We start from the raw sequence: 7,968 nt of genomic DNA, 5'->3' as shown, positions 1-7,968 counted from the left end.
TCGCACTAACAAGGCAATGATCACTAAACGAAATAGGTTTTACATTATAGTCGGTACAGATTGGAACGAGATCAATAGATACATACAGCCTGTCTAGTCTCGCATGACTATCGCGTTGAAAGTGCGTGTATTCCGGACGTGTTCCAGCAGAAAACACATTTCCAATGTCTTCCAAGCAATAGTCATGCACCAATACATTCAACAGTTCAGCGCTCTTGTCTTTCACTGGTCTAATCTTCACTCAATCAGTAGCAGCACACACACAGTTAAAATCGCCCAATACAAGCAAAATTTTCTCACATTTCAAGTACGGCTCGACTGAATAAAAGAAGTTTTGACGATCACTTTCAACAGGGGGGGCGTACATACAGACAGCACGCCAAAATAAATTTGAGAACAAAAAGTCAACAACCAAGAGTCGGCCACTTTCGCATGCAAATACGCAATGTACGCTTATACCCAAAGTATTGCGAATGAAAAGAAGGCATCCGCCTGATGCCCCCACGGAGTGACAAACACACACATCAAAGTTTGCATGGAAAACAGACACCATGCGGTCTGCATGGTCCTGAGATTCTATCTTCGACTCTTGAACGGCTAATAAGTCGATTTCATTATCTAGCAGCAGGCGATTCAACTGGCATTGCCGCCTTCGGGCTCCAAGCCCTCTAACATTCAAGGTTGCTACACGTAATGGGACATCTAGCTTAATTGTCATGCATCTAGAGAAAAAGGCGCCCGATCCATGTGATGCCTACCTCAATCGTCCATGTTGCTCTGCTTGTCCGAGGTTCCAAAGCGTACGTGCTCGTATCCGGCCTCCCAAAGGGATGTCTGAATGCGTACTGAGGCGTGCCTGACCACCGCACTAGCCACCTTCCATAAACACAGTCAAAGAGCCACAGCCGAAAACAGGCTATGACGGCTGACGCACCCCCTGCACTCACATGCATTAGGTCACGTCCAAACTACGGAGGCGGTTTCCCCGCCTGCCGCGTCTCGGACGAAACGTTCAGCCGAGGCCTCAACGTCGAACGTCGAACCCCCGGTGCTTTCGATGGCGGCTCGTCACTGCCACCACCAGGCTGCAGATCCTCACCGGTGCTCTCATCATGGGGCCGCTTCCCAACGGGTAGGCCGCTTACTCCATCGTTGAAGTCCATAACTTCGGAGTTGGGAGACTCCGCGCTGCCTTGGCTTTCGAGCACAGGTTCTCTGGCGTCCGCCACGCTGTTACTTGCGTCCAGTTGGAAACCATTCTCCACTGGTGCAGAATCCGCTGTCGCAACGGCCGTGGACGTCCTCCTCATTGTCAAAGGAGTCAAAACCGGCCCATCATTCCTTGCCGGTTGCCCGGTTGTTTTGGCTGCCTCTTCCGCGTCCGCCTCATCCATCAGATGCTCGGAAAAATCTTCGCTGTTCCCAGGTCCAGCGATGCACGCGTTGCTGCGAGAACACTGCCTTCTTCGTGGCCAAAACGACGGCATGCACCACAACGCGGAACCTTACACTCTCGGCGAATGTGGCCGGTACTTCGACACCGGAGACATAACGGAGGCCTTCCAGGTACTACGACGAGCGCCAACTCACCGCCGATGTTCAGCTGGTGCGGCAAGTCGTCCAGTTTGACCCCCACTTTCATCTTCAAGGTGACAATCCTGCTAGTTGAACCCTTATCCGATATGCCATGCACGCGCCAGCGCTCCCTGGCCACTTCGGAAACCTTTCCATACGGCGCGAAGGCCACACGCACATCTTCATCCGGAACGTTGTGAAGCAACCAGTGTAGCTTCAGCCTCACATCCTGGTTAGCGGGATCAATAACGAGGCAGCGACGTTGCTTCACACACAACTCACCCACTCCAGCAATCTTCTTCACAGCATCCGCGTCTTTCATAGTGATGGCCCAGACGTGGCTCATGCGATACGCCCCCATGGCGATAACGTCAGGGAGCAGCGAACGCTGAGCCAACGCGTCTCGGAAATCTTCCATGCGGTACGGGCGGGCCCTGATATCCGCGTGCAAAAAACTGTGTTTAACACAAAACGCCCTGTTGGAAGACTTGGCAGAACAACCTGGTAGCCATCATCCTGTTCCATAGCCCTGTTACCGCGGCCCGACATGGCCGCTGAAGCCGCTCCTGCGGAGACCTGCATCCTGCGTCCGTTAACTGGCGTGGCCGGAAGCAGAACTGACTCAGCCACGAGTTCGATGCTTGAAAGCGGTACAAAAGCGCTTCTAGTGAATGCGGTGTTGCCTTAGAAACGTGCCGTAGAAAGTTATACTACGGTGTATATCGGTAATTATGAACATGTTACTTAGAGAAGTCGCAGTTACACGAGTAGCGAAGTACGTTTCCACTGCATTTCTTCTGCGCTCTGCGCACATGCAGAGCCATCTTGCGGCAGACACAGAAGAACCCCTCCTCGCAATGTGCGGCGCTGCCCCGACACGTGGCGCGCCACTCGCCCCTGACGTTTCGCCGTGCACCCTCACGGGTAGTAGAATCAAGCGTCTTTCCTTTCTTTAGATCACTATCTTCGCTCACCCGCTTCTCCCCTTCGGGCCGCGCGGGTACCGGTGCGAGGATGCCCCAATACCCTTGCGTTTAATAAGTTTTCTCGCTCTCTCCCGAGGTGCACTAACGCTATCGCGTTCCACTCTTGAAGGCGAAGCTTAAGGGTCCTCCAATTTTTTTTTCTACGTTCTTACTGTGGCCAAATTCAAACCTGCTCCGCCGGAATGGACAAAATTGTGTTCAAAATGTCTGACAGTGACTGTCTTGCGTGCCTGAAAAGTATTGGACCTGATAGCCTGAATCTTCACTTCAGCGATTTTGATAACCTTTATCACACTGGCAAATGTTCTGGCGTCACGAAAGCTAGCCTAAAAAGCATGTCAGCAGAAGCGATTCGTACTTGGCTATGTCCAACGTGTACAAACAGGAAATTGCGATCGGTATGCGGTGCAAGCGAGCATGGTAAGAACACTGCAGCAGACTGCAATGAACCTTCCCTGGCGGGCGTCATGTCAGAGCTAGAAATGGTTCTGTGCCGTTTAGACCATCTTGAAAGAAAACAAGAATAACAAATGGCTAAACATGATACTGCCGACGAAGAGCTTCTAAAGTAAGTGGCAACAATACACAGCATGGAAGTATCACTTGATATGCTTTCTTCTCAATATGATGAAAAGATCACAAGCCTTGAAATTCAAAAATAAAAGGTGAAAGAGATAACTTAGAGAACCGCTGACATGGAAGGTCAATTTCTTACGAAGGACGCTCGGCTTTTTCAGCTGGAAATAGAAGTGATTAGGTGGGAATCCTACTCAATGCGCAATAATATAGAGATACATGGTGTCAAGCGTAATAAAGTGAAGACTTGATAGCAGTCATAAACTTAATAGGCGCTAAACTTGTACTCCCAATCCCCACAGTAAGAAAATCGAACCAGTCCATAAGATAAAAGGCAAAGCAATGACGAGGCTCCCATATTGGTTCGTTACACTAAGAGGGAAACACGAGAAAAGTGCCTTGCGAAGCGAACAGCACTGAAGAACGAGAGCATTTACACAAATGAAAATTTAACACATCTAAGAAGCTGCGATGGGTGGCAAAACGCGTGGTAACTGAAAAGCAGTACAAGTATGTCTGGGTGCGAAACGGTTGTGTATATGTAAGAAAACTTAAAGCTGCCCCTGTGATTCTGTTTTCCACTTAAGTCCTCTAAGAACAGTATCAATCATGCGCTCAAACGTAGCCCGGGCATTACAAATTCCAAAAAACATGACATAGAATTCGTAAAGCCTATCTGGAGCAGCGAATGTGGTTTTTTCTTTGTCGGCTTCGCGCATCGGAATCTGCCAGTAACCGGAACGCAAATCCAAAATTGTAAAATATTCGGTGCCCTGAAGACAGTCTAGGGAGTCGTTAATTCGTGGCATAGGGTAAAGACCATTGCGAATGATTTTGTTAAGTGCGTGGAAATCAACACAATAACGCACGGACCCATCCTTTCTTTTTTTACCAAGACGACCGGAGAAGCCCAGGGGCTAGCTGAGGTCCGAAATGTCTCGTCGGAGCATATCATTCACATTATCGTCTATGATTTTATGTTCTGATATGAAAACATGGTAAGGGCGGCGGCTAACGATAGAAGTACCTTCTGTAATGATGCGGTGCTGTGCAGCAGACGTTCGGCCCAATATCGGAGATGTGACGTCAAAGGAGGCTTGGTGTTTTTGAAGTAATTCCTGCAAAGCTTGGCGGTGAGATGCAGGAAGGTCAGGATTGATTGTGCCAAAGAGAGCACAGAAAGAGGCATCGGTAGAAGCTGTTGGTGAGGAAGAGGGAGCGGTAAGGGCGGTGAGGGACACCGGTTGAATGTCCAGGGCATAAGAAAAACATGCCATTTTAGTCAGTACAATAGGCTCTGGGGAAGTGTTCAAAGCAGCGACAAGCGCTTCTCCGTGCTCAAGCCGAACAAGACTTGGTGGTAACGCAATTCCACGGTTTAGATGGCGATCAGAAGGCACGATTAGCACATCCAAGTTATCAATGTCAGTAGAAGTAAGCGCGACAAGTTGTTCGCATCCAGAGGGCAACACGGAGTCAGTAGCGGCAAGCAGGCGATGACGGGGCTCGGGAGTTTCAGACGACGGACCACTCCCGATCATGTAAATGACCTTGTCTCGACAAGAAATGCTAGTTGATGCGGCACACAGAAAATCCCAGCCTAAAATAATTGAGTAAGCGCACGGTGACATCACGGCAAATTGTACATAGTGGCGGACACCGTCAACTAAAACTCGTGCAGTACACTTAGCAGAAGCCCGAATGATTGCGCCATTAGCTCCACGGAGTTCAGGTCCATCGTAAGGCGTTTTTACTTTTCACAAGCGGGAGCACAAGTCAGTGTTTATCACAGAAACAGCGGCGCCTGTGTCAACCAAAGCCTCAACAGGTAAACCTTCAACCCAAACTAAAATCATATTGGAGGGACGTTCCGGAGAATTTTTGGGATGGCCGAAGAGTGAAGTTTTCCTTCCTAAAACTACCGTGATCAGGTTTCCGATAGAAAGGGGGGCGTCAGAGAAGCTTGGCGGAGCAGCGAGGTTGAGCGGCGAAAAGGCGAAGGAGAACGGCGCCTTGAAGGCCTGTAACCACCAGCAAGAGCGGGACTTTCTGGCGGGGGTGATGAACGTCGTGGATATTCAGGGAATTAACGGTGTTTAGAGCCAGAGAAGCGAGGACGGTAGTCATTTTGAAATGAGGCATAGCCGCGGCGTTCATTGTGTAGCCTGCGATGAAAGAAACGAGAAATATGGCCTCGGTACCCGCAGTAATCACAAACAGGGAGGGCTGGGCGCCAGGTGGAATAGTATGTCGGCGCCGCGGCAGGTAGTGTCAATGCGGCTACATGAGCAGTGGTGTAGGCGCTAGAAGTGCAAGCGGCAAAGACGCGGCTCTGGTGTACGTTTGCACATGTCAGGTGGTAGGAGCGACCTGTGCTGGTGAGGAAGAAGTCAGTGATGGTATGTTGCTGGGCGAGTTGGTTATTCATTGTCAGAGAAAGAGCGCTATAGCAGACGACAGAACAGGAAGAGGAGGACACACACACACATGCGCTCTGTGTGTGTGTCCTCCTCTTCCTGGTCTGTCGTCTGCTATAGCGCTCTTTCTCTGACGAAGTCACTGAGGCAAGCTATTCTTTGACAATGCTACGCAGGTCGGCACTTGAAGGATGTGGCTCAGATGCAGGGCGGCACAAATTACCTTGAGCCGAGAGCTCTTCACGAATTAATCCGTGAATAAGCGCACGGAGGTCAGATTCGACAGTGGAACCAAAGTCAGTGGGATCAGGCTTCAGGCGTATTGACTGTAGTTCGTCCAGGCATTCACATGTCGATGTGATGGCGTCGTTGTGGTAGGGTTGTGCACGACCAGGGCGGCAAAGGCGAGTGGCTCAATACCTTTAAGGACGTACCGAGCCCGCTCGGTCTCTGGCATGGTGTCATTTATGCGCCGAAAAGTGCAAGAACGTCTTCTATATAAGTAGTATAGGTCTCATTGGACCGCTAAAGTCGGGCTTCTAGCTTAGTTTTGGCGAATTTCGTGCGAACAGTAGGAGCGCAGAAAATCTGGCGTAACGTTTGTTTGAAGGTAGCCTAGTCCGGAATTGTCGATTCAAGGTTTAGGAACCACGTTTTGGCCACATCCGTCATGTAAAAAGACACAAATATTAGTTTCAGTTAATCGTCCCACCGGTTGAAAGCACTGACCGGTCGTAGCTGTCGAGCCAGTCATCAGCGTCGTCGCCGCGGAGACCAGCGAAAATTTGCGGGTCGCGCTGACGGCTGCTCACAGTCCAATGGGCAAGGGTAGCTGAGGTGGAGTTGGAAGAACCCAGGACAGCAGCGTGGCCTTCTTGGCTCATGACGATTGTGGTCGGAATCAAATGGCGGCCAGAACGGAGCTTCAGGTAGATGCAGCTGGTGACGAAGCAGCGGGGAAATTAGGGCGCATCTCCACCACGTGTAAGGCCGGGCTTGATGGATCAGGTTTATTGCAGACCTGATGCCCTGGCCGCACACTGTAGTGAGCCACACTCAGCGATAACAATGGGTATCTACAAGAGAGAGCAGGATGAAGATGAAGCAGCACCTTCACCCCTGTGAAGATGAAGCGCCATACAGTTCTCACAATATTAGTAATAACCTTGAACTTTCCAGTCAGCCTTAGCTGATGACTTCAATCAAGTATTTGTCGACAGTATAACGCCGCCTCGTAGCATAACCATTTTCAACACCTGAAATTAATGGCTCTATCACAGTTTTGTTTGTCACCCTGTTAGAGTAGGAGTCTAAAGAAAATTCATGTGGCTTTACAATAGCAAAGCTCTTGACATAAATAATTTGCAAATCAAGCCTATAAAGTATGCATTACCGTCCATTACTCCTGTTCTTACGCACATTTTTAATTTGGCTATTGAGAACAGCGAATTTTCTAACGCAATGAAAAAATCGAGAGTAACAGTTATACACAAAGGTGGCGACAGCCACGACAGTAAAAATTATTGCTCAATATCTGTTATGTTAATAGTCTCAAAAAGGATCGAAAAAATACTGGCATTATGGCTCAGAAAATGTGACTTTATTCTAATGGCCAGTTTGCTTTTAGAAAGGGGCGCTGACAGACCATGCTCTGCTGATTCTCAGAGAATATTTTAGAGAATATGGAAAATGAGTTGCTTACTCTTGGTATATTTATTGAAATTTCTAACGCTCTTGATTCACTCAGTCGTGACATGTTTTTACATAAATTATTTTGAACCAAATTAGAGGAACTATTTTAAACATTATCCGATCTTACTTTCGCTCCAGAAGTCAATGCATACACATTGGAAACAGAGAATCCTCTTTTCTACTCATTGTAACTGTAGTTCCACAGGGGAGCATTTTAGTGTTATTTCCTTTTAATATATATAATAATGACATTGTGACGACTGGACCAGAAGCTAAAGTTAATAGTTATGCTGATCATAGTAGCATTCTTTTATCTGGCCCAGAAGAAAACATTCCTACAACACAATGTAACGACATGTTCGAAAGATTGGTTTTCTGGTCTAAGATTAACCGATTGAAATAATTTGGCAGAGACAAAAGCAATTACTGTTGGGCCGAGGAATAAAATTTTAAGCCAAGCGACCACACTTCACTGTAATGGAGAAGAAATTTCAGTTTTAAAAGAACATAAGATTCTAGCAGTGACGTTTTCCAATTCATTAAAATGGAACTCGCACATCACGAATATGTGCGCAAAACTCAGTAAAATAATTGGGCCTTACCCCGCTGTCAATGAATACTTCCAGTGCTTATCAAACTCCAAATAATATATCAGGCACTTATCATATATTAACATTTGCAATTAGGTGTGGTTAACAACTAAGGCAACATTAAGGAGGTTC

General features: G+C 48.0%; 1 pseudogene; it reads right to left on the bottom strand.

Moving 5' to 3' along the window:
- Positions 1 to 877: 877 nt before the first annotated feature.
- On the bottom strand, positions 878 to 2,157 carry LOC146187348 (uncharacterized; annotated as a pseudogene).
- Positions 2,158 to 7,968: the final 5,811 nt, after the last annotated feature.

This window comes from Amblyomma maculatum, chromosome 6 (genome assembly GCF_055883805.1).
Source record: "Amblyomma maculatum isolate TAMU_Amacu chromosome 6, ASM5588380v1, whole genome shotgun sequence".
NCBI lineage: Eukaryota > Metazoa > Arthropoda > Arachnida > Ixodida > Ixodidae > Amblyomma > Amblyomma maculatum.
This window is presented reverse-complemented; position numbering and strand designations above follow the sequence as displayed.